The 27,061-nt window shown below is 46.4% G+C and overlaps 1 protein-coding gene across 4 annotated transcripts in view; it reads left to right on the top strand.

Moving 5' to 3' along the window:
* Window positions 1-27,061, top strand: part of LOC143986539 (NACHT, LRR and PYD domains-containing protein 3-like) — a 535,368-nt gene that overhangs the window by 186,607 nt on the left and 321,700 nt on the right. For 3 of the 4 annotated variants that reach the window (XM_077484916.1, XM_077484911.1, XM_077484915.1), the window contains one exon: window positions 1,610-2,465. The exons of the other annotated variant lie outside the window; for it this stretch is intronic. The gene's annotated coding sequence lies outside the window, so the exon portion shown is untranslated. Of the gene's footprint in view, window positions 1-1,609; window positions 2,466-27,061 lie in introns of those variants that run through there. 4 annotated transcript variants of the gene reach the window in all.

The following is a 27,061-nucleotide window of genomic DNA, read 5'->3' as shown; positions in this document are numbered from 1 at the left end:
CTGAATACTGTAGATTTTTTTTTAAATCCGGCGCCATTGCCAGCCAAGTAAACAGGAAGTGACGTCGCTTCCATGTTTACATTCAGGAGACTGGAACAAAGCCATTTATGGCTTTGTGCCCATCTCTCTCTAGCCGCCGTAAGTGGCGGATCGAGGATCGGGTCTCCCGGGGGGACGGGAGGACCAGTCAGAGTGTCGGGAGGTGCGGGAGGGGGGATAACAATTGAGCAGCATTTAGCTGCATTAGTTGTTATCCCTGGAAAACTGATCGTCCGCTCTAAAAAACTGTACTGGGATGATGCCTGAGGCTGCGGGCATCATCCTGGTATAACCTCCAAAAACCAAGACCGCATATCTGCGTACACTCAGCGGGAAGGGGTTAAATCAGTGGTGGCTCAACATTTTTGGGGGGCGCAAACAAACTAAAACATTCTTGAAAGACCCCCATCAATTGCAGCCTCAATGTGCCCATCAAACACTGCCACTGTACCCAAAATGCTGCCACTGTGCGCATGAAATGCTGCCACTGTGCCCCCGCCCACCGTCTGCCCGGCCCTTACCTTGTCTTGGGTGGGCAGCAGGTGACGGCGGCAGGCGGTGAGCGGTGGTGTCCTCCATTTCTTCCTCAATCTCTTCTGTTCTCCCGTCCACTCCTCCTCTCCTGTGATTGGACACCTGTTAGGCGTCCAATCACGGCACCTGTTGTTTTAGCCAATCAGGTGGCAGGTAACACAGACCCGGTGCACCTGATTGGCTGAGAGGTGGGTCAGTGTTAGCAAGGCAAATTCCTTTATGGATGTACCACCACTGCTTTAAATTCAAGACACCTTTTGGGCCCAAGAACTGCCCCTCTCTCACACAATGTCTTACACACAGCATGGTGAGAGCGTGCTTTGGTCTGGTCAGTGGTCTCTTACAGAGTGAGGAGTGATGCTGAACTACCTGAGCGCTCTCATCATGCTGTGTGTAAAGGCAGGTGTAAATCATAATCAGACGGGCAGACTGGCATCACTTACTGTTTAGCAGTCTTGTCCAGGTAATTGGTGAAATCTTGCACCAGACCGCTGGCTTCATCCAATTAGGTCCTCTAGAATGCACTGCGAAGCTCACAGTGCATTGTGGGGCGCTCAGCGGGTGAATATCCCGCCGAGCTAACCGCAAATTTGGGTGTTTGCTGAGCAGGTGAGCAGGTGATGTTCGGGGGGAACTTTTGCTCGGATAGAACTGTTGGCCCATCTCTAGTGCTGATCAGTCCAGTTCCTGGATTCCGGCTTCTCCTCTCTATAAATCTGGATCACTTCCTAACAGAAAATAATAAAACCCGTCCTGGCTGTTCCAGGGATGGGAATGGGGCCGACCTTCAATATTCTGAATACAACCGTCTCCTCAATCGGCTCTGCTGCTGATATTGGGATCTGCAGATCTTCCTCAGGTCACATGATCCCAATTCTTCTGTGGATGGAAAGTAGCCAAATTACTGATATGAGGAGTCCCTGTGTAACATGGAATGATATTCACATCACATTCACATATATATGTATTGATGACACATTTCATGGAATGTATACAATGTAATATCTCCGTGTAATTGTACAATTATCTCTTGTAGACGGCCAGAGATTTGTCTGGTGATTGTGTCCCGGTGTTGGGTCTGCTGGACCTCTTCCATGTATAGAGGATCTCCTCACCGACACCTCGGATTTCTCTGCAACCCTCTAAAGGAAAGTCTTCTACTCTTCATGGATATAATGGTCGCCTCCCATTGCGAATTCCCTCTTCTCACCTCTGTAGGATTCCACACTTTCCAATATTATCAATACTACTATGATGGTGATGAGGATCTGACTCGTTATTAGGACTCGTTCATGGCGGGAAAAAGACATTTTCTAAAGTTTCTCATTAATAAAAGCTGACTGGGGCAATCCATAATATAGAGAAAGAGACCACATCTTCCTCTTACTGCTGTCCTACTCCTCTACATCTTCCATCCTCCTCTCCATACTCTGCTCCACCCTCCATACTCCTCTCGATCCTCCACACTCCTCTCTCTCCTCTCCTTGGGTGTAATAAAGTGATGCAGCTCTATCTAACATATACATCATTCCCGGCTCCCAGTGTCTCTCTGCAATTGCTTTCTCCGTGTTGCTGACATTACCTTGTATAAGAACAGAGTCCATTCAGCCGCTTCGCCTTTCACTGACAACTTGCTGCAATTTTTATTATATCATCTAAATGGATTTATCCACCGATTGTTCTGATTACATTTCATGTCTGATATATTGTATATGAGGATCATGTATTATTCCCAGAGGATTTCATGTCATGGATCATTACCCAAAGGGATGTGATTATCCCGATTGATTATTGGACTACCAATATTATTACCTGGTTATTGGAAGGTATTATTCTCTATAGATTTACCCCATTGAGGTTTTTTACTCATCAATAAAGTTTTGTATATTTTATTAATTGTATTCTGTGTTTCTGTGATTTTTTTTTTCCAAATTCTTATCTTGTTCTCCACAGCTGATACCCTCTCAACTCTCCCTTCCCCCTCTCACCACTCCCTTCCCCCTCTTACCTCTCCCTTTCCCCCACTCTCCTCTCACTTTCCCCCTCTCCTCTCCCTTCCCCTTCTTCTCAGCTCTCCCTTCCCCTTCCTCTCACCTCTCCCTTTCCCCCCCTCACCTCTCCCTTTCCCCCCTCACCTCTCCCTTTCCCCCCCTCACCTCTCCCTTTCCCCCCCCTCACCTCTCCCTTTCCCCCCCTCACCTCTCCATTCCCCCTCACCTCTCCCTCCCTCTCTGCATTATGTCCTTTCCTTGCACTCTCCCTGCCTTCTCTCTATATTTACCACATAATATGTTCCTTCCATATACTGTTTGTAAATATGACATGAAATTTGTACCATGAAATATATTAGTGTTTCCTATATATTAGCCCCAAGTTAGATAAACAGAATACAGGTGGACCATTGAGGACACCTACTGGTGGGTGAAGAAATTACAGCCCAGTCCAATCACACCTTGCTATGGGTAGTAAGAACGTAGGTGCAGGCAGGAGAAGCATTAATCTCCTGAGGTCTCTGGTGAAGTACCTTCCCCTTCTATGGAAATATGAGTCTGTCAGAGCTGCAGCCAATGCTATAGGGAGGAATAGGGAAGAGATGTCTGTGCTGTGGACAGTTGGAATAAGAGACTGACAGATACCGTTCCCTCCACCTTGTGATACAAAAAACAGTCACTTCCAGCACTAATAGGTCTTCCAAAGTGAGGAGTAACAGATGTTAGATATAATGGTGGTGTGAAAGGTATATATGGTATCCAGAACTGGGTGGATACACCTTCCTCAGATGCGTAATCCGAAAGCAACTACAAGAAAAACAGAAATGGAAGGCACACACACCTAGTGTATTACCAAAGATAATTTAATAAAAAAAGTTTTATATAAAAGTGGGTACTCCCTAAATTCAATGGTCATGGACATGCACAGAACATGGGGTACAGCTAACATGTTTCGAGGGTGCAATCCCTTCGTCAGAGCTATGTGTGTGTGCCTTCCATTTCTGTTTTTCTTGTGGTCTCCTCCACCTTGTGTATGATATTAGGTGAGGTGGAGTCTCCTCAGGTGGTGGGGATAGTATTTGGTGAGGTGGGGTCTCCTCAGGTGGAGGGGATGGTATTGAGTGAGGTGGGGTCTCCTCATGCAGGAAGAACAGTATCGGGTGAGGTGATGGGGTCTCCTCAGGTGAAGGGAATGGCATTGGGTGAGGTGGGGTCTTCTCAGGTGGAGAGGACAGTATTGGGTGAGGTGAGGTCTCCTCAGGTGATGTGAGGTCTCCTCAGGCAGGGGGGATGGCATTAGATGAGGGGGGTCTAATCAGGTTGAGGGAAAAGCTTTAGATGAGGTGGGAATATCCTCAGGTCGAGGGAGCGATATTAGGTGAGGTGGGATCTTCACACATGGAGAGAATGGGTGGGGTGGGGTGTGATCTCCTCAGTTGGAGGCAAAAGTATGTGCTGCCCCCCAAATGAGCTCAGGTGTTTCCAGTGCTAATCTGCCATAATGCAAAGACACTGTAGACAGTTGTGCTCCTCCAATCTTGTGGTTGCTGAAGACCCTTTTCTATTCCTCATTGCCGGTCCTCCTGAGATTGCCACCTGTACACAATGTCAGAACTAGGGATGAGCTGAACACCCCCAGTCCCTGCACAAAATGACATTTAACAGAAAAAAAGTAATTTAAAACTGCTTGTGTTTTTAATGTAATATCTGGTTCCGGCAATACGGATGAAAATCATTGAGAAAAATGGCATGGGTAGCCCCCCCACCCATTACCAGCCCCTTTGGGTCTTGTACGGATATTAAGGGGAACCCCGTACCCAAATTAAAAAAAGAAAGGCGTGTGGCCCCCAGGCCCTATAAACTCAGAACAGCAGTATACAGGCGGTGCAAACAAGACAGGGACTGTGTAGGTTTGTTGTGTTAAGTAGAATCTGTTTGCAATTTTGAACTGGTACATTTTTAAAGTGTAGCTCCAGTCAAAAAATCCATTTTAAGCTTTTTGGAAAACATAGGGAAGGGTTATCGCCCCTTTATAATTTTTTTGGCAGTCTGTCTTTTTTTTAATCTCACTTCCTGTTGTCTCCTTCTGTTTGCAAGTAGGAGACGTTTGTAAGTAGGGGCCTGCCCTATATGCTTGCAGAAATGTGGCCCTAAGGTGTTGGTGTTGCCACAAGTTAACACTGTAAGCCCTCAAAGTGAATATTAGTGGAAACTGGAGCAACCTGCTGTGAACTATTATATCAAGAATTGTAATTACATGCCATTGTGGAACAGTGGTAGAAAAATTGGGCCTATGGTGGTTGTGGTGCTCGTTCCATAATACTGCAAGTCCTCACAGTTACTTTTGGTGGGCGCAGGAACAGACCCTGCTGTGAAATATCATGAATTGTAATTACATGCCCCTGTTAAACAGGGGCTGAAAAATTGGGCCTTAGGCACTGGTGCCACGACACTGCAACCTCTCCTAGATACTCTAGTTGAAGTGCAGGAATGAGCCCTGCTGCAAAGCATTGCATTGAAAATTGTAATTACATGCCCCTGGGCTGCAAAAATTGGGCCTTAGCCACTGGTGGCGGCCCCAGAACCAAAAATGTTCTTCCAAGCTATCAGCAGGATGATTGAGGAGGAAGAGGATAGTCAGTCAACATAACAGGATAGTCACTCAGCATCAGCATAGGCAGTCTTGAAGGGATGTGAGATTTCAAAATAATTATTTGGTTACATCAGCTTCAGGTGCTTGGTAGCTGGTAGTGATCCAAGACTGATTCATCTTTATGAAGGTCAGTCGATAAACCGAGTCATTGGACAGGTGCACCTTGTGATTGGTTACAAAGCCTCCAGCAGCACTGAATGTGCGTTCTGAAAGAACGCTGGATGCAGGACAGGCCAGTAGCTCAATTGCATACTGTGGAAGCTCTGGCCAGTGATCCATCCTCAAGACCCAGTAAGCCAGAGGATTTTCGATGGGACAGGTGTCCAAGTCTGACCTTGCACCTAGGTACTCCTGCACCATGTAAATCAGACGCTGGCGATGGCTGCTGGAACTGATCATACCTTGGGGCTGCGGACTAAAAAATTGTCTGAATGCATCAGTCAGACGGCCACCTTCTCCACCGCTCCTTCTGACCGATGCCTCAGCAACACGTTGTTCAGGACCAGGAGATTTTAACTTCCCAGTGTCTGGGAACGCGTTGCACAGACCTTTGTGCAAGGCCTCCAGGAGATGTCTCATCCTCTGCGACGGCAAGATAAGGTCCGCAACCTCACCCTTGTACCATGGATCAAGGAGAGCTGGCAGCCAGTAATGATCCCTCTCCTTGATCCAAAGAATACAAAGATCCTTCTGCAGGCTTTGCAGGATCAGGAAGGCCATGCAGCATATGTTAGCTGAAGCATTCGGTCTGGAGTCCTCTGGGTCACTAAGGATGATATGATTCGCAGCCACGAGGATGGTGAGCAGTGACAGTACATGCATCAGTGACACTGTACCCCTTGTCCACCTGTTGGAGCATACGCTGTGTGGAGTAATGGACAGGGCACTTGAGGCAGAACAGAGGCAGGAAGAGGAGGACTTCCTTGCCTCTCAAGGCCCCCTTTATCCAGACAATGTTCCTGCTGTCCCACCCATCACATAGGAAGAGGAGGAGGAATAGGAGGAGGATTGTGTCAGCATGGAGTTGGAGCCTGGCACTCAGCATCAGCAGTCTTTTAGGGATGATTTACAGTCCCAAGAAATCCGTGGACTTCTACGTGGCTGGGAGGAGGTGGCCTCCTCAAACGGTGACAGGACAGTGTATGCATCCCTAATCATGAACCACCGGCATTGTGAAAAAAAAAAAAAAACAATCTCCCCTGACCCTGTCCTGGTGCCGTAGTCACACAGGTACTCATTGATGGACCTCCGCTGCATGTGCAGCCGCTGCAGCATGGCCAATGCTGAGTTCCACCTGGTGGGCATGTCACATATAAGGTGGCTCTTGGGCAGGTTCAACTCCTTTTGGAGCTCAGCCAGCCAAGCACTGGCATTATATGATCAGTGGAAATGCACACAGAATTTCCTGGCCTGCCTCAGGACATCCTGTAAGCCCGGGTACCTGCCCAAAAACCGCTACACCACCAGATTAAGGACATGAGCCACACAGGGCACATTGGTCAGTTGTCCCTGTCGGAGGGTAGAGAGGAGGTTGGTGTCAATGTCGCAAACCACCATTCCTGGCTTAAGCTGTCATGGCATCAACTACCTCTCGGCCTGCCCCTGCAGAGCTGACAAAATATCTGCCCCAGTGTGGCTCCTGTCCCCCAAACACACCAGCTCAAGCACGGCATGGCATCTTTTTGCCTGCTTACTTGCGTAGCCCCTTGAATGCCTACAGAGCACCGCTGGATCCGTGGACAAAGCACAGGAAGAGGCCATGGAGGAAGAAGAAGAGGAGGGGGTAGAGGAGAGAGGTTTGTCACAACCAGTAGTAGCATTTTGGAGGCATGGTGGTGGAACAACCTCCAACACTACTGCACCTTGTCCTGCATCCTTCCCAGCTGCCAGAGTGACCAAATGCGCCGTGAAAGATAAGTAACGTCCATGTGCATGCCTGCTGGACCATGAGTCAGCGGTAATATACACCTTACCGCTGACCGCCCTGTCCAGTGAGGTATGGACATTACCTTTCACATGCCAGTAGAGAGCCGGAATCGCCTTCCATGAGAAAAAGTGGCGTTTGGGAACCTGCCACTGAGGAACTGCACATTGCACAAACTCACGGAAGGGGGCAGAGTCTACCAACTCTAAAGGCAGCAGCTGAAGTGCTAGCAATTTAGTCAAGCTTGCATTCAACCACTGGGCATGTGGATGGCTGGGAGTGAACTTCTTTTGATGGTCCAGCAGCTGGGGCAGGGACATTTGCCTGGTATAATCGGACATCAGTGTACTGCCAGCAGAATGCCCGCAAGTACTTGGCTGTGACACACCTAATTTTACACCTTCATTCCTCTCAGCAGGTTTCAGAGAGGACTGAAGGTCTAGTGGGGTTGGAGATCCCAGCTGATGAGGAGCAAGGAGAGGTCCGCTTTGTTCTTTGGTGTGGGTCTTTGAGGTAAGCTTGCCAACGAGCTGCATGGCAGGTCAACATATGTCTGGTCAAGCATGCGGTGCCCAATTGTCCATGTGAGATACGCTTGAGACATATGTTGCAAATAGCAGCACTGCGATCTGATGCACTCGCCTCAAAAAAGGCCCACACCAAAGAACTTTTGGAATAACGCGCAGAGGCAGGGAGCTCTGTGGTGTAATTTAGTCAGTGTGATGCCCTTAAGCTGGCTCCGGACGGCATCCTGCCTCATTTGAGATGTGCCTCCTCATCTCTCCTATCAGGCAGCTACATGGAGTCAGTGACCTCATCATCCCCTCCCTCTTCATCACTGGAGCAAACCTGGCAGTATGCTGCAGCTGGTGGAACATGACTGCCAGATTGCTGTCCTTCTTGGGCATCCCCTCTCTGCGCTCACACTACTGCCTTCCTCTAGCTGGGTATCATCAGAGCCTTCAAAAGGCTGGGCATCCTCCTGGAGCATGTACCCAACACTGTGCTCAAACAAAAGAGTGACTGATGACTAGGGATGAGCTTCGTGTTCGAGTCGAACGTACGTTCGACTCGAACATTGGCTGTTCGCCCGTTCGGCGAATTCCGAACGTTTTGGCCGTTCGCGTCAAAATTCGAGTGACGCGCGCGCGGACCACAATGCACTGCGTTGGCGCAGTGCATTGCTGTCCGATGATTGGCCAAGCATGCACTGTGACCCCGCATGCTTGGCCAATCGCAGCGCCGGCAGCGAGGAGAGCCATGATTGGCCACAGGCAGGATGCCTGTGGCCAATCATAGCTCAGGCTGTGTAGTGCACGCCCCACACTATATAAGGCCGCCTTTAAGGCGGCCTCCTGTAGTGTGTTACTTTGCATCTGAAGCAGTGGGTGTTCTGTGTACCTTCAACACAGTACACACCAATCGTTTTTGGCTGATTTCCTATCTTGCTGCTGTGTAGTGGTTGTTGTCTGTGCCCTGACTGCAGTATACACCACTATATTCACCTCACCTATATAGCTAGTGATCTAGCTTTAACCACTTAACAACTGCCCATTGCCAATTAACGGCTTCAGGGCGGTTGTTTAACTCAGAGAGGCCGTTAATTAACGGGCTCCCAGAATTCTGCTCTCGCGTGCCCCGAGGTGTGCGCACTCGAGAGCATCCGTGACCGCCGGGTCCATAGGACCCGGCGCATCACGGTAAACGGCCGCTCATAGCGGCCGTTTACCACGTGATTGCTCCGTCAAATGACGGAGTGATCACTTGGAAACAAACCGGCGTCATGTTATGACGCCTGTTCCTCCCTCCCCTTTCTGTACCGATCGGTACAGCGGAGGGGAAAGAGATCGGTGTCAGCAGCGATGTGGGCTGCATCTGCAGTGCCCACATCGCTGCTCACCGAATTTAACCCCTCAATTCCCTGCCAATACTCTGCAGTACCCTGCCATTACTCTGCAGTACCCCCCATTACTCTGCAGTAACCCCCATTACTCTGCAGTACCCACCATTACTCTGCAGTACCCCCAATACTCTGCAGTGCAGTACCCCGCCATTACTCTGCAGTGCAGTACCCCGCCATTACTCTGCAGTGCAGTACCCCGCCATTACTCTGCAGTGCAGTACCCTGCTATTACTCTGCAGTGCAGTACCCTGCTATTACTCTGCAGTACCCCGCCAATACCCCGCCAATACTCTGTAATACCCACCATTACTCTGCAGTACCCCCAATACTCTGCAGTGCAGTACCCCGCCATTACTCTGCAGTGCAGTACCCCGCCATTACTCTGCAGTGCAGTACCCCGCCATTACTCTGCAGTGCAGTACCCTGCTATTACTCTGCAGTGCAGTACCCTGCTATTACTCTGCAGTACCCCGCCAATACCCCGCCAATACTCTGTAATACCCTGCCATAAATTGCCATACCCAGCCATACTCAGAGATACCCAGCCATACTCGGTGATACCCTGAAGTACCCAGCCATAGACGCCCCCCACCCCTCACCGCCCTCCGGTGCTTCTACCAACTCGCCGGTACGATCAAAGCCAGAATCTTTTTTTTTATTTTTTATTTCAGGCTTCCCAGCCTAGAGGTGAGATGTGGGGTCATATTGACCCCCCAGATTTCACTGTAAAGAGGACCTGTCACCCCATATTCCTATTACAAGGGATGTTTACATTTCTTGTAATAGGAATAAAAGTGATCAAAAATATATTTTGGGGAAAAAAAATGTCAAACTAAAATAAAGTAAAATGAACAATAAAAAAATAAAATAAAAATTAAAGCGCCCATGTCCCCATGTGCTCGCATGTGCCACACATGTGAGGTATCGCCGAGAATGTTAGAGCGAGAGCAATAATTCTAGTCCTAGACCTCCTCTGCAACTCAAAACATGTAACCAGTAAAAAAATATTTAAAGCGTCGCCTATGGGGATTTTTTAAGTAGCGACGTTTGGCGCCATTCCACGGGCATGTGCTATTTTGAAGAGTGACATGTTTGATATCTATTTACTCAGCATAACTTCATCTTTCACTTTATGCAAACATTGGGCTAACAAGTGGTTAATAATAGAGCTTGCAGTCAGTAGTGTTAGGAGATAGTGCGTGCTGTCTGCGTGCTCTGTACCCAGTACATACCGCTATAATATAGGGCAGGCCCCTACTTTCAAACATCCAACTTACAAACATCTCCTACTTGCAAACGCAAGGAGACAGCAGCAAGTGAGATGAAAAAAAGATGGACGACAAAACAAATTATACAGGGGTGATAACCCTTCCCTATGTTTTCCAAAAAGCTTACAAATATTTTTTTTGACTGGAGCTACACTTTAAAAATGTACCGGTTGAAAATGACAAACAGATTCAACTTAACACAACAAACCTACACAGTCCCTGTCTTGTTTGCATCGCCTGTATACTGCTGTTCTGAGTATATAGGGCCTGGGGGCCACACGCATTTCCTTTTTTTAATATGGGTACGGGGTTCCCCTTAATATGTGTACAAGACCCAAATAGGCTGGTAATGGGCAGGGAGGGCTACCCATGCCATTTTTCTCAATGATTTTCAACCATATTGCAGGAACCAGATATAACATTAAAACCGCAAGCAGTTTTAAATGGTGTTATTTCCGTTTAATGTCATTTTGTGCAGGGACTGTTCTAAACACGGGAAACACGTGGCACTTCACAGGCATACTACAGACACCCCCCAGGCACCATATTTAAAGGAATACTTCACTTTTTTTTTCACTTTAATCGTCATTAAAATCAGTGCTCCCGCCAAAACGGTCGTTTTTAAAACTTTTTTTTGCAGTGACCCATGTCCCCTGAGGCAGGAGGCAGATCGCCAAACCCTTTTTAGCACACTACCTTGCATATTAGCTGTTAAAATTAGCATTTTCCAATTCGAACGTTCGAGTCCCATAGACTTCAATGGGGTTCTAACGTTCGTACCGAACGCGGGGGTCGTTCGCAAGTTCTGGTGCGAACCGAACCGGGGGGTGTTCGGCTCATCCCTACTGATGACATTGAGATGAGGGAAGAGGATGAGTTAGCAGCTGCTTTGCCAGTACCCTGAGTGAGAGAGGCTGAGGAGGATGAAGAGGGCTTGGTAATCCACTCTACCAAGTCTTCGGCATGATGTGGCTCAACACTTCCAGCTGCCGAAAATAAGGACAAGCGTGTCCCATGGTCACGTGCTGATGACAATACACCGCATCCACAACCAGCACTGTTGCCTCTAGACACAGAGCCTGCTTGCCCTCTTTTATTGGCTAGTGACTGTCTGCCTCTCCTTGTTGGCCTTCCAGACATACTAATGGCCTGCAGGGAGATGAGACAACCAGTGATTGCTTTAGGTGCACACTCAGCAGATGACACAGTACACCGACTGTAATTACTTTAGCTGCCTGCCTGTGGTATAGGATCTGAAGAACATGAGCAATTGGGGTAGCTTCAAGTGTATACTGTGCAGGTGGCACAATACACTGACTCTAACTGCTTCAGCTGCTTGCGATATAGGAACAGAACACCACTAGCAATTGGGGGTAGCTTCAGGTGTATGCAGTGCAGGAGGCCCAATACACCCACTGTAACTGCTGCAGCTGCCTGTGGTAAATGAACAGAACAACACAAGCAATTGGGGGTAGCTTCAGGTATACACTGTGCAGGTGGCACAATACACCCACTGTAACTGCTTCAGCTGCCTGTGATATAGGAACAGAACACCACTAGTAATTGGGGGTAGCTTCAGGTGTATGCAGTGCAAGTGGCACAATACACCCACTGTAACTGCTGAAGCTGCCTGTGGTAAATGAACAGAACAACACAAGCAATTGGGGGTAGCTTCAGGTATACACTGTGCAGGTGGCACAATACACCAACTCTGACTGCGCTAGGTTCACAAGAAAAAAAAGGCACTGTCCCTGCCTATCCTGCTCTCTCCCTGAACGCCGCAACACACTACACAAGGCCACCACACTGGCAGCCTTATATACTGTGGGGCATGTACTAAACCCCCAAGCTATAATTGGCCACAGACATCCTGCTTGTGGCCAATTATGGCTCTCCTCGCTGCCGGCGCTGTGATTGGCCAAGCATGCGGGGTCACAGTGCATGCTTGGCCAATCAACAGCCAGCAATGCACTGCAATGGCGCAGTGCATTGTGGGCCTTGAGCAACACACACGAACATGGTGCGAACGGCCCTCAAAGTTCTGGATTTGCCAAACGGGTGAACAGCCAGTGTTCGAGTCGAACAGAGCTCATCCCTAACCACGCCCAGACTTGGGTAAGATTATTAACGTGGTAAGATCTGCAGGACCTGTTGCCTCCCTAGGCCTGTGAAAAAGGTAATATAGTAGTAGCTTGAAATTCAGGTAAATATTGGTAGACGCACGGCAATTGTGGTTTTTGAACCACTCATCAGGAGAAAAGCATGCGATGATTCTATAATGAAATAATAATATACTGATAAGCAAATTAAAATAATGGATAACATGAACAGGGGAAGGTTAGATAAAGTCTTCACAAAGTACATGTTTACTTACTCAGATACATAAATTGGTGGTAGGGTGGCCGGGTGCCACAAGCCATCCAGGGACACCCCCAACTGGGAGCTGAGGTGGACAGCTCGGGATAGACAACCCATACAGGCTGAAATTAGGGCTGGCATGGAAATAGCGAGGCACTCCTGTGAAGGGAGTGAAAAAAATGGAGTGAGCCAAGGAAGTCCATGGGGGGTGTGGATAGAAAGGATAGGTGGGAAAGGGGCCCGTGCTGGTGAGGGGGAGGACAAGTGGGGCAGTGAAGGCTAACCAGACTGGGGTGGAAGATAGAAGTGACTAAAAGCTGTGCATAAAAAGAGGGGTAAATAAATGGTTACCCACTGATGATCATAAGAAAGTGGGCAATATGGGAGCCTTCATGGTGCCGTTTGGCTGGAGACACAGTTGTCCGGCTGACGGCACCCCTCCCCCCTTTTTGCCATGCGCCATGGTGTTGGTGGGCATTTCTTGGTGATGCAAATATGGGTGGTGGGCATTGTCTGGCATTCAAGGCTCTCCACACAACGGATCACACGCAGCTGGGGCTCTCCTTCTTCCCCCACACGTTCTACTCAATCCAGGTAATTGTGCATTTCTCACGCGCCTAAACACATCCACTTTCTTATGGACAAAAAAAGTGACAAAAAGGTTAAACAAGACAGTAGATGGTTTTTGACAAGTCCTTCATTAAATTCTTCTTCTTTCATCTGGTCTTCCTTCCATGTTCTTCTTGTTCCTCCAACTTCTTCTAATCCATCTTCTTCATCTTCTTCCTCCTCCGCTCTTCTTGTCCCGCATCTTGCTCCGGCTCCCCCTCTGACATCATGGGGAAAGCCATAGGGAATAAATAACAAAAAAGCCTTAGCGCTGATATTAATAAATATGTAGGATTACCATACATGTATAGGAAACACCCAAATGACTAGGCTGCAACCATGCCAGTGTTCTATCACCAAGAAAATATATAAATTTGTGTATAATGGTGCGCTATTAAAGTCATGTGATATATGATGCAACGCGTCGGGTGGAGCCAGTGACGTTACGTTCGGAGCCCTCTGAGAATACAGCAAGGTGACTTGTCTGAGAAACGCCTCCAACCGTATCTAGCTGATTGTTTTCAAGCGCTATCTATCGGCTTGGGTTATGTGAGTGCAATTGGTGTGGATAAAGTCTGCATAGCTTATAAATCACTGTGCAATGAAAGTTTGTGTTTTACTTAGTGCCAAGATCGGATCGAATCTGAAGGCATACGATCTGCCAAGATCGGATCGAATCTGAAGGCATACGATCTGCCAAGATCGGATCGAATCTGAAGGCATACGATCTGCCAAGATCGGATCGAATCTGAAGGCATGCGATCTGCTAAGATCGGATTGAATCTGAAGGCATGCGATCTGCCAAGATCAGATTGAATCTGAAGGCATGCGATCTGCCAAGATCGGATCAAAACTGAAGGCATATGATCTGCCAAGATCGGATCGAATTTGAAGGCATACAATCTGCCAAGATCGGATCAAATCTGAAGGCATACTATCTGCCAAGATCGGATCGAATCTGAAGGCATACGATAGTTTGTGTTGACGTCCTGGAAAGCTTTTTCCTCTTCGCTCTACAGCAGGAAACGTTTGTCAACTATACTATCTCATGACAGTGAAGGGACTGTGTTTCCTTTATGTATTAGAGACTGCTCTCTATAAGTGATATCAGTATTCAGCATATGTAGTGATATTTATTACTATCCTGTGTTTGCAGTATGCTGAATAGGAGTTATTTAAAACAACAATAGCTGATATATACTTATAATTTTTTTCTCTAGGATATTTTCAGTGATTACTACATACTAACTCTCATCGGAGTGTTTTTATATGTTGTTGCTACATGCTTGCTACATGTCCCCGACACCTGTTTGAATCTTTGGGGTGTTCGGGAAACAAGCTGAATGCCAAGAAGCACAATAGCACTTTTATTTTTTTCTATTTTTTGCATATCTTTGAGAAAAGTGCACAATTGTGGGTTTGCACTTTGTTAAATTGTTTACACTAAATCCTTTATGCACTTTAACCCTTTCCCGCCGAGCGTACGCAGATGTGCGTACTCGGCTTCCGGGGGGTATACCGGGATGATGCCCGCACCTGCAGGCATCATCCCGGTACCGTTTTGTTCAGCTGGCGATTGGCTATCCAGGCATAACAACCGATGTGGCTAAAAGCCGCTTGGCTTTTATGCCGGAGGAGCAGGAGGGGACGTCCCCCCCTCCCGCCGCTGTTACCGGTGTTCCCGCTCGATCGGGAGCACCGATTCAAATTCTGCTGCCTTCGGCTGCTGGGCAGGGACTGGAATGAAGCCATAATCGGCTTCATTCCAGTCTCCTCCTCGTAAACACGGAAGCGACGTCATGACGTCACTTCCCGTTTACTCGGCTACCAATGGCGCCGGTTTTAAAAAAATATCAGGTATTCAGAATCGCCGTTTTCGGGGATTTGAATACATTGAAGTGTAAAGGAGGGGTGGGGGGTGTTTTAGAACCCCCGATCCCTCCATAAAGAGTACCTGTCACCACCTATTACTGTCACAAGGGATGTTTACATTCCTTGTGACAGCAATAAAAGTGATCATTTTATTTATTTTTATTATTTTTTTAAACAATTTAGTCATTTTAAAATAAATAAAAAAAAATAAAATAATTTAAAGCGCCCGCCGTCCCCATGAGCTCGCGAAGCAAAGAAAACGCATACAGAAGTCGCGCCCGCATATGTAAACGGTGTTCAAATCACACATGAGGTATCGCCACGATCGTCAGAGCGAGAGCAATAATTCTAGCACTAGACCTCCTCTGTAACGCTAACCTGGTAACCGTAAAAAAAATTTAAAGCGTCGCCTATTGAGATTTTTAGGTACCGTACTTTGTCATCAATCCACAAGTGCGTGCAATTATAAAGTGTGACATGATTGGTATCTATTTACTCGGCGTAACATTATCTTTCACATTACGCAAAAAAATTGGGCTAATTTTACTGTTTTTTTTTTTTTTTTCATGAAAGTGTCCCTTTTCCCAAAAAGTTGCGTTTAAAACACTGCTGCGCAAATACCGTGTGACATAAAATATTGCAACAATCGCCGTTTTATTCTCTAGAGTCTCTGCTAAAAAATATATATAATGTTTGGGGGTTCCAAGTAATTTTCTAGCAAAAAATATGGATTTTAACTTGTAAACACCAAATTCCAAAAATAGGCTTAGTCATGAAAGGGTTAAACTACTAAATTTTATATGACACTATTAGAATTCTGCACAATACTCTTCCCCTGAAGTCGTTTCGGGATTGGGAGCTTTGCTGTTCATGAACTAGATGGAATAGCAATTAGCACAAATAGCACTTTGTATTGGATGTGAAGGAGGTTTGTTGCCAGTGACATCCATTATGGTTTACTTGCACATGCTTTTGTGATTAGTGCTGAGTATTTTTCGTATCTTTTGGTTAGTGCACATATATTTGTTAGCACTTTATATAACTTATAACTTTTTTTATTGTTCACATACTATTATTGCAATTTTGCACGGCTGGTGTTCAGCGTATATCCTCTATAGTAGTCTCAGGACCAGTATCCCTGTTTTTTCCATTGTAGATTGTGTAAAAGGAAGTTGACCAGAGCGCACCATTATACACAAATTTATATATTTTCTTGGTGATAGAACACTGGCATGGTTGCAGCCTAGTCATTTGGGTGTTTCCTATACATGTATGGTAATCCTACATATTTATTAATATCAGCACTAAGGCTTTTTTGTCATTTTTCACCTTCACTGATGTTCACTGATGAGGCGGCACTGATGGGCACTGATAAGCTGAACTGGTGGACACTGATGAGGTGGCACTTATCCTTATGGGCACGGATGAGGTGGCACTTATGGGCACTGATGAGGTGGCACTGATATCCCATACTTATGGACACTGATAGGTGGCACTGATATATGGAACTGATGAGCACTGATAGGCAGCACTGATGGGCACTGTTAGGCGGCAGTGGTGGGCACGGATAGCATGGAGAAGCGGTACAGATGGGCATTGATGGGTGGTACTAATGGGCGACACTGATGGGCATTAGTGGACAGCAGTGATGGATAGCACTGATAGGGGGCACTAATTACCAGCACGTGTGGGCTCTGATCACTGGCATTGGTGGGCACTCAATTTTTTATACTATATTTATATATTGTAATCAGGGCATTGATGATTAGTGCCCTGATTACTTCCTTAGCTGTCCCCTGTGAGGAGATGCTGCTGCTCGGCTCTCCCCTCCTCACACTCTGTCACTATGAGGCAAGGAGCGTCGATTACCGGTATCTCCGTGTTTGCATGTGACCGGCTGAGATTGGACACAGCCGATCACATGGTTAATAGCCACTGACATGGCTCTTTAAACAGCCCCACATCGTAAGACAGTGGCCCAGAACAAGAGCTGCACTGCCCCGCCATCATTTGACAGTGGGCGGGCAGCAAGCAGTTAATAGAATATTTTACTCTGCATGTGTCACTGTGTGCATCCATTTTGTGACATTTTGTCTTGTAAACTGCCCCCCACAGTGTCCCCACTGTGGGGCTTTGGGCATAGAATGCAGTCTATAAGTCAAATACAACTCATAGACTTACATGTGTCTGGGAGGTGATGAAAGTTACACTATGAAAATGAATGAGCTAATAAATCACCGGGACCAGATAGCTTGCACCCAAGGGTACTTAGGGAACTCGGTAAGTACGTAAGTAATTGCTAGACCATTGTTCCTAATTTTTACTGACAGCCTACTGACTGGAATGGTACCAGCTGGTTGGAGAAAAGCGGATGTAGCACCAATATTTAAAAAGGGCCCAAAATACATCCCTGGGAATTACAGAGCAGTTAGCCTAACATCAATAGTATGTAAACTCTTGGATAAGGGACTATATACAAGATTTTAGTAATGAGAACGGTATCGTTAGCAGTAATTAGCATGGATTCATGAAGAATCGTTCTTGCCAAACCAATCTACTAACCTTCTAAGAGGAGGTGAGTTGCCAGCTATATAAAGGAAGGCCCGTAGACTTGGTGTATCTAGATAAAGGAAGGCCCGTAGACGTGGTGTATCTGGATAAAGGAAGTCCCGTAGACGTGGTGTATCTAGATAAAAGGAAGGTCCGTAGACGTGGTGTATCTGGATTTTGCAAAAGCATTCGACACAGTCCCCCATAAACTTTTACTGTACAAAATAAGGTGCGTTGCCTTGGACCATAAGGGAGTACATGGATTGAAAACTGGCTACAAGGGCGAGTTTAGAGGGTGGTGATAAATAGGGAGTACTCTGAATGGTCAGGGGTGGGTAGTGGGGTCCCACAGGCTTCTGTGCTGGGACCAATCCTATTTAATTTGTTCATAAATGACCTGGAGGATGGGGATGGGGTAAACAGTTCAATCTCTGTATTTGCGGATGATACTAAGCTAAGCAGGGCAATAACTTCTCCGCAGGATGTGGAAACCTTGCAAAAAGATCTGAACAAATTAATAGGGGGAGGGGCAACTACATGGCAAATGAGGTTCAATGTAGAAAAATGTAAAATAATGCATTTGGGTGGCAAAAATCTGAATGCAATCTATAGACTGGGGGGAGAAACTCTGGGGGGATCCAGGATGGAAAAGGACCTGGGGGTCCGAGTAGGTGATAGGCTCAGCAATGCCATGCAATGCCAAGCTGATGCTAACAAAGCAAACAGAATATTGGCATTAAAAAGGATCAACTTCAGAGATAAAATGATAATTCTCCTCTCTACAAGACTCTGGTCCGGCCGCACCTGGAGTATACTGTCCAGTTCTGGGCACCAGTCCTCAGTAAGGATGTACTGGAAATGGAGCGACTACAAAGAAGGGCAACAAAGCTAATAAAGGGTCTGGAGGATATTAGTTATGAGGAAAGGTTGTGAGCTCTGAACTTATTCTCTCTGGAGAAGAGACGCTTGAGAGGGGATATGATTTCATTATATAAAATACTGGACTGGTGACCCCACAATATATAAATACCAGACTGGGATAAAACCTTTCCGCCAAAGGAAGTTTAAGAAGACTCGTGGCCACTCATTAAAATGAGAAGAAAAGAGGTTTAACCTTAAACTATGTAGAGGGTTCTTTACTGTAAGAGTGGCAAGGATGTGGAATTCCCTTCCACAGGCGGTGGTCTCAGCAGGGAGCATCAATAGTTTCAAGAAACTATTAGATAAGCACCTGAACGACCACAACATACATGATATACAATGTAATACTGATATATAATCACACAACATACATGATATACAATGTAATACTGATATATAATCACACAACATACATGATATACAATGTAATACTGACATATAATCACACACATGGGTTGAACTTGATGGACTTGTGTCCTTTTTCAACCTCACCTACTATGTATCTATGTAATGCATGAGAAAAAAAATGTTGTTTGTGTTTTATAAGTTTTTTTGTTTTGTTTGTTTTTTATGTAATGCATAAGGCCGCGTACACATGAGAGGATTGTCCGCCCAACTAAGTTCGTCAGACAATCCGACAGACAGTCCGTCCAACTTTTGAATTAACGGACTTGACCACACACGACGAACAGACAGTCCGCTGAAAGCTTTCGCGATGACGTGTACAGCACGTATGACGGGACTAGAAATTCGACGTCCAATACACTGTAATGCAACCTTCCGACGTGTAAATCCTTTCTAAGCATGCGCCATACTTAGTCCGTCGAACTTGCCTACTCACGAGCGGACTGTCCGCTGAAACCAAGTTTGGACGGACAAAATTACGGAAATTCCGAAAGACTTTGTTTGCCAGACTGTCCGCTGAAAAAGTCCGCTGAAGCCCACACACGAGCGGACTGTCCGCTGAAACACGTTTCGACGGACTAAGTTGGGCGGACAATCCTCTCGTGTGTACGCGGCCTTAGTAATCTAGTTACAGCTTATCTGGTAGTAGTAGTGTTCCTTTAAGTAAGACATGATCGTCTCTCTACAGAATTTGTACAGTTTGGCAGTGTAGTGATTGCAGTAGTGTCATGGCAATGCACAGCAAAAGAAAGTGCTATTTCAATGATGCACTCCAAAAAGAGTATCCTTTCCTCAAAAGTGCTGGAAAGGAATCTTCTGTTTTATGCACAATATGTAATTATGTGTTTACTATTTGAAGTGGAGGAAGGACATCAATTAAAGAGCACAAAGCCACAAGCAAACACAAAGCTGCTCTAACTGCCGATGCAGGTTCCACCTCTGTGACATCATTTTCCAGAAAGGTTGAACCCTCACAGAGTGAATATGACTTTGCTTTACAAGAGGGAGTTTTTTCATATCACACCATTGCCCATAATCATAGTTTCCGATCAATGGACTGCACTTCAGGATTAAATAGAAAGTTCTTCAATCATAAATGTTGTTGTGCACGGACAAAGTGTGATGTCATCGTGACAAATGTATTTGCTCCTTGGTCAACAGATGAGCTCAAACATGACCTTGAGCATGTTCATTTTGTAGCACTTTCGGTAGATGCTTCAATCCATGGACATGTCAAGTTGCTGCCTATTACGGTTCACTACTTCAAGGTACAAGAGGAATGCTCCTCCGTGGAGACAAAACTTCTTGATTTTGTTGAACTGAAAAGGTGAAACAGCTGAACTTATTTCAGAGGAGGTGATAAAAATGATACAAAAATTCCACCTGGGAAATAAAGTTGTGGCTTCTCTGCTGACAATCCAAATACAAACTTTGGTGGACGAGGAAGGCAAGGGAGAGAAGACGTGCACACTAAAGTCAGAAGAGCCCTCCAGCGAGAAGTTAGAGGTCTTGGATGTCCAGCTCATATTGTGCACAATTGTGCCCCAACTGCCCTACATACAATCCCAGTGGATGTTGAATATATTCTTAACAAGATTTTTGGATATTTTCATATATTTACTGTTCGTGTTGAAAGACTGAAGAGTTTTTGTGAGTTTGTGGGGTAAGAATATGAAAACATCCTTGGGCTCAGCAATGTCAGGCGGCTCTCAATGTTCCCTGCTTTAGAAAGAATTCTTATGCTCTATGAGCCACTCAAGTCATTTATTTTGTCTGAAGAAAAGTGTCCAGTTGTCCTTAGGAAAGTATTTGAAGACCTTACAACTGAACTGTGGCTCACTTATGCCCACAGTAATATGTCACTTTTCCATGACACAATAAAATCCCTGGAGGGACAAGATCGTTGTGCCGTGGAATCAGCCGAGATCCTCAACACCCTTAAAACTTTGCTGTCTGCTAGACATGAGGAAGACTTTGTGCCAGGGATGGTAAAAAAACAAATCAAGGAGCTAGAAAGAGCTGAGGTTATAACACAAGCTTCCTACTTTCAAGTTGCTCGCTCTTTTTTTGATGCCTCGGTCCAATATTTCCGTGCATGGGGAAAGCATATAGATGACCTTGAAGACCTTCAATGCTTGCTTCTGAAAAGAGTGCCTGTGAGGTCTGATATTCAGAAGAGTGTTCAACTTCTGAACACAAAATGCCCGAATATAACCCTAGATGGAAATGCTTTGTTTGACGAAGTGACTTTTCTGAATGCATTCCTAAAAGAGAAAATACCTGAATGGAATAGATCAGCACCAGCAGTGTCTGTAGCCAGCAAGTGGGGTGCAGTTATGAACCATTTCACGAGAGTGGAGGTAATCCACGTTATCCTTCAAAAATGATCTGAAGTGGTCCTCTGTCTGCCAGGCAGCAATGCACCAGTGCAAAGAGTTTTCTCTCTCATGAATGATGTCTGGACTGCTGAGAAATCACGATTTCCCGTGGAAACTATTAAAGTGATTCTCATTGTGAAAACCAACTTCAAATTGTCCTGTTTAGAATTTGTGGAGAAAATCTCCAAAAACAAAAATATTCTCCGGCAGATTCATTCCTCCGAGAAATATGCAAGTTAAAGGGTCACTCTGCAAAATGGTGTAAAACTCCTCCAGTATTTTATATTGCTTTTGTTCCTTTAACATTTGTAGTCTTAGAACAGTTATTAATATTTGATTTATCCCCTTCCCGCCGAGCGTACGCAGATGTGTGTACTCGGCTTCCAGGGGGTATACTGGGATGATGGCCGCACTTGCAGGCATCATCCTGGTACCGTTTTTTCCAGCGGGTGATTGGCTATCCAGCCATAACAACTGATGTGGCTAAAAGCCGCTCGGCTGTTATGCCGGAGGAGCGGGAGGGGACATCCCCCCTCCCGCTGCCTCTCACCGCTGCTACCGGTGCTCCCGCTCGATCGGGAGCACGATTCCACATCCACTGCCTCCGGCTGCTGGGGAGGAACTGGAACGAAGCCGTAATCGGCTTCGTTCCAGTATCCTAATAGTAAACACGGAAGCGACATCATGACATCACTTCCCGTTTACTCGGCTGCCAATGGCGCCGGTTTTAAAAAACGATACAGTATTCAGAATCGCCATTTTCGGTGATCTGAATACATTGAAGTATAAAGGAGGGGTGGGGGGTCTTTTAGACCCCCGATCCCTCCATAAAGAGTACCTGTCACCACCTATTACTGTCACAAGTGATATTCACATTCCTTGTGACAGCAATAAAAGTGATAATTTTTTTTTTTTTTTAACAATTTAGTCATTTTAAAATAAATACATTTTTTTTAAAGCGCCCGCCGTCCCCGCGAGCTTGAGAATCAAAGAAAACGCATACGGAAGTCGCGCCCACATATGTAAATGGTGTTCAAATCACACATGTGAGGAATCGCCACGATCGTCAGAGCGAAAGCAATAATTCTAACACTAGACCTCCTCTGTAACGCTAACCTGGTAACCGTAAAATGTTTTTAAAGCGTCGCCTATTGAGATTTTTAGGTACCGTACTTTGTCGTCAATCCACGAGTGTGTGCAATTATAAAGTGTGACATGTTTGGCATCTATTTACTCGGTGTAACATTATCTTTCACATTATGCAAAAAAATTGGGCTAATTTTTACTGTTTTTTTTTTTTTTTTTCAAATAAATTTTATTCAAATAAAAGAAATAAGGAACATACAATGGTATACATTAAGGCACGTAACAGAGATAAGGAGGATACAGAAACACATCCAGGGCATGCCCTGTGAAAGAAGGAGACCGATTCACAGCAGAAAGTTCAACAAACAGTAACAACTTGAAATAGTGGGGACCAGCTGGATGGATCAAGAACCGTTCTGAACTTGACATAGGGAGGGTATTAATGTCGGCTCCCTAACGGCGAAGGTGCCTAGGGAAACTTATACAGGTCCAGGTAAAAGGAGGAGAGGAAAGGGTGGGGGGGGAGGGAGGGTAGGGAGGGACAAAGGAAGGAGCGAAAAGGGAGGGGGGGGAGGGGCGTACATACTAGAAACAAGGACATAATCATACAAAAGGGAGCAAAGCAGAGATCACAATGTAGGTACCTGAGAGGCAGTAAAGGGCCACATCAGTCAGGGTAGACAGGCATATACTGAGGACACATTAGGAGTGTCGCAAGTCATTGTATATAAAAGACAGTCGATCCAAAGCTCGTTGATCAAGTGAGGACATGGATGCGTTGATAAACAAGCTCCATTTGGTGAAAAAGGCATTTTTCTGGGAGTCATGAGAAAAATCGGCTAGTAGCCTCTCCTTGTGCATGAGAGAAAGCAGGTCCTGTAAAAGTCGAGAGGTCGAGGGGCCAGGAGACGAGATCCAAGAGCGAAGTATAAGGCGACGGGCCATAAGTAGACATAGCAAGATCCAATCGACCAAAGCAGACTTGATAGGAGGCCTCAAGGTATGACCAGTATCCGGGGAAGAGGACCATGGTAGCAGCAAAGGGTCCCAGTAACCGAAGATTAGGAGCAGAGGTTCCTTGGGTAGTTTCAGTAGAGTGACATCGAAAATATAAGCAATGACTTTGTCCCAAAAGGCAGCAATTGTTTGACAGGACCAGAAGCGGTGGAAGAGAGATGGCTTAGGGCCTTTGCAGTGAGGACAGGATGCTCCGTCCAGTTTTGTTTTGGGAGACAGAAACGGGATGTAGGCCCTGTGGGCGATCTTGAGTTGTGTTTCCCTCCAAATTTCGTTGGGTGTGAGTTTCAAGACTTTGTTGAGACCCAGCAAGATCTTGTTGACAATGTCGGGGTCTGGGAGGTCCGAGGACCAGTTTGCAATAGAAGTGCTGGAGGCCGGGGGCGTTGAGCGTTCCAGAAGAGGTTTATAGATATCCGATATTTTAAAGCACTTATCCCGTAGCAACTGATCCATGAAACTGGGTTGGAAGCGGAGACGTTCTTCTTTGCAGCTGTGAGTGAGAAAGCTGACACATTGTTGATAGTGCAGGAAATGCGATGAAGGAATGGAGAATGAGTTCATCACTGATTGAAAAGGGAGAGGTTTGCCAGTGGACGGGTCGCACATTGAGGAGAAAAGTGAAAGACCTTGAGCAGACCAGGACGAAAATGCCTTGTAGTGGAGGCCTGGGGAAAAACACGGGTTTCCTTGAATAGGCAGGTGAGGGGAGATGAAAGGTGGGAGGTTGGCCAGTTTCCTGGATTCTCTCCAGGCTATCGCAGTGTCCCTGAGAACAAGGTTGTGTTGATAGGGGAGGGGAACAGATTTCCAGCGGCAATGTAACAGGGCAGGCAAGGAGAAAGGGTGGGCCATAGCAGATTCCAAATCAAAGTTGGAGTAACGAGATGAGCAGGAGATCCAGTCCAGACCAGTTCTAAGTAAACATGCTAAGTTATACAATCTAACATTAGGTAGACTGATACCCCCCTTGCCCCTGGGAAGGTGCAGTTTTTTATATGCAATACGTGGTCGCTTGCCACGCCACAAAAATTTCGAAATAGCAGAGTCCAATGAAGTGACATCTTTATGTTTAAGTAAAAGCGGTAACGTTTGCATAGGGTATAAGAGTTTGGCGAAGCTGACCATTTTTACAAGGTGGCACCTTCCCAGGAGCGAGAGGGGAAGATCCATCCAGTTGGTCAATTCTTGGGAGATCTTCGATAACAGAGGGGAGTAGTTTAGATGATACAACGAAGAGGGCAGTTTCCCAATCTTAATACCTAAATATGTAATAAAGGAGGGGGCAACCGAGAATAAGGAGTCAGTGGACCAGGAGGGAGTGGAATGGGAACCAATGGGAAGAATTTCACTTTTAGAATAGTTAATGCGAAGCCCTGAGCAGAGCCTAAAATTGTCAAACACATTTTTGATAGTGGGGATGTCAGCTGCTGGGTTAGAGGTGAAGATGAGCACATCATCTGCAAACAGAGATGTGCGGAGCTCCTTACCCCCTATGTCTATGCCGTGTAGTGGGGCGTTAAAAGTTAGGTGTCTGGATAAAGGTTCAAGAGCGATGTTAAAAAGTAGCGGGGATAAAGGGCAGCCCTTTCTGGTGCCCTTGTGAAGCGTGAAGCTAGGTGAAAGGAGGCCCGCCGCCACCAGGCTAGCAGTGGGGGAGGCATACATGGAGTTTATGAGGTGGGAGAAGGGGCCGTGAAGCCTAGTTTGGAGAGGCTTAGCGAGAGCCAATCGAAGCTAACATTATCGAAGGCTTTTTCGGCGTCTAGCGTAATAATAGCATAGGACCCTTTAGGGTTTTGTTTGGCCGCTTCCAGGGCCAATAGAACCTTACGGATATTTAGAGTGGCTGTTCGCCCTTTGGTAAAACCCGATTGGGCCGAGTGGATCAGGTGAGGCATTATGTCGGCTAGACGTGTGGCAACAATCTTTGAAAGGATTTTGACATCCAGATTTAGGAGAGATATAGGTCTGTAGGAGCCGGGCTGCAATGGGTCCTTTCCTTTTTTGGAGAGCAGTTTGATAATAGCTTGATTCCCCGAAGGGAGGTATGGGCCTCCCGCCCAGATAGCTGAATAAACAGATAAAAGAGTGGGGGCCGCAATGTCAATGTGGTTTTTATAAAAATCGATGGTGAAGCCGTCTGGACCGGGGGCTTTGTGGGAGTTGAGATGTCGTATGGTGGACTCTATCTCAGAGAGAGTGATGGGGGCATTAAGCGTGTCCAACTGGTCAGGAGAGATTGAAGGGAGGAGCAGGGTGTCTAGGAAGTGTCGAGCCTTCTGTTGTACTATGGGGTCCGGGGCATAAAGATTAGTGTAGAATTGCAACATTGCCTCGTTAATGGCTTGTGGAGTAAAAAGTGTGCGACCCGTATGATCAGATAAGGCGGTGATGTGGGTAGGGCGATGGCTACCTTTACAGAGCCGTGACAGAAGTCTTCCGGCCTTATTACCGAATTTGTGGAAGGTGGCATCTAGGTGGGCCCGTTTTGTGTGTTCAAGGGTATCTGCCCAGGCATCAAAATTGGACTTGGCAGAGACCCATTCGTCGTGATGTGCAGGGGAACTGGCAGAGGATAGCTGCTGTTGGGCAGCGTGAAGTCTGGCACTGGCCGACTTGTAGTGTTGGAGAGCGTGGCGTTTAAAAGATGTGGCATAACTGATGATGCGTCCCCTGAGGAACGCCTTACCAGCGTCCCAGAAGAGGTTTGGGTCAGCGGAGTGGGAGGCATTTGTGGACGAGTACTCTGCCCAGGCCTTATCTAGATACGTACGAAAGTCAGAGTTGTTGTTTAGGAAGGCAGGGAAACGCCACAGGTTAGGATGAGGAGGTAGATCTAATCTATCGAGGGTGACTACTACCGGGGCATGATCCGAGATCACAATGTCTTGGATCTCGGTGTCGGATATGAGGCCTAAGAGATCGTCAGACCCAAAAAAGTGATCGAGTCTTGCAAGAGATCTGTGAGGGTTGGAGTAAAATGTAAATTCTCGGTCAGAAGGGTGTGAGAGGCGCCATAGGTCCGTTAAGTGTAACGAATCCATGGTGGACGCGAATAAGGTAGGATTATGGACGGTCGTGTTCGAGGATGGTGACTTGGGAGAGGATCTGTCTAACGAGGGGTGCATGACATCATTGAAGTCACCACCTACCAAGTGGGGTAGGTGAGTGAAATCAAGTAACCATGTAGAGAGTTCCTTATAAAATTGTCCAGTAGGACTATTAGGAGCATAGACGTTGGTGACGAACAGCTCTTTAGTACCCAGCCAAAGCTTAGCAGTGAGAAAACGGCCGTTGACATCTGAGGTAGAAGATAGGACAGTACATGGGAGGTTTTTGTTGATCAAGAGCAGGACACCAGCCTTCCGTCCCACAGACTCCGCTCCATGTACAGAGCCCACCCACAACTTTTGCATGCGAGGGAAATCAGATTCAAGTAAGTGGGATTCCTGCAGGAGGGCGATATCCGTCTTAAGACGTTTAAGATGTCGTAGGACTTTCATCCTCTTATGCGGGGAGCGGAGGCCCTGGACATTCCAAGAGACTACTC

The sequence above is a fragment of the Lithobates pipiens genome, unplaced genomic scaffold (genome assembly GCF_037356315.1).
Source record: "Lithobates pipiens isolate NorthernLeopardFrog02 unplaced genomic scaffold, aLitPip1_a1.2 Scaffold_167, whole genome shotgun sequence".
In the NCBI taxonomy this organism is placed as follows: Eukaryota; Metazoa; Chordata; class Amphibia; order Anura; family Ranidae; genus Lithobates; species Lithobates pipiens.
The sequence above is the reverse complement of the archived record's forward strand: the minus strand, read 5'-3'. Positions and strand labels throughout refer to the sequence as shown.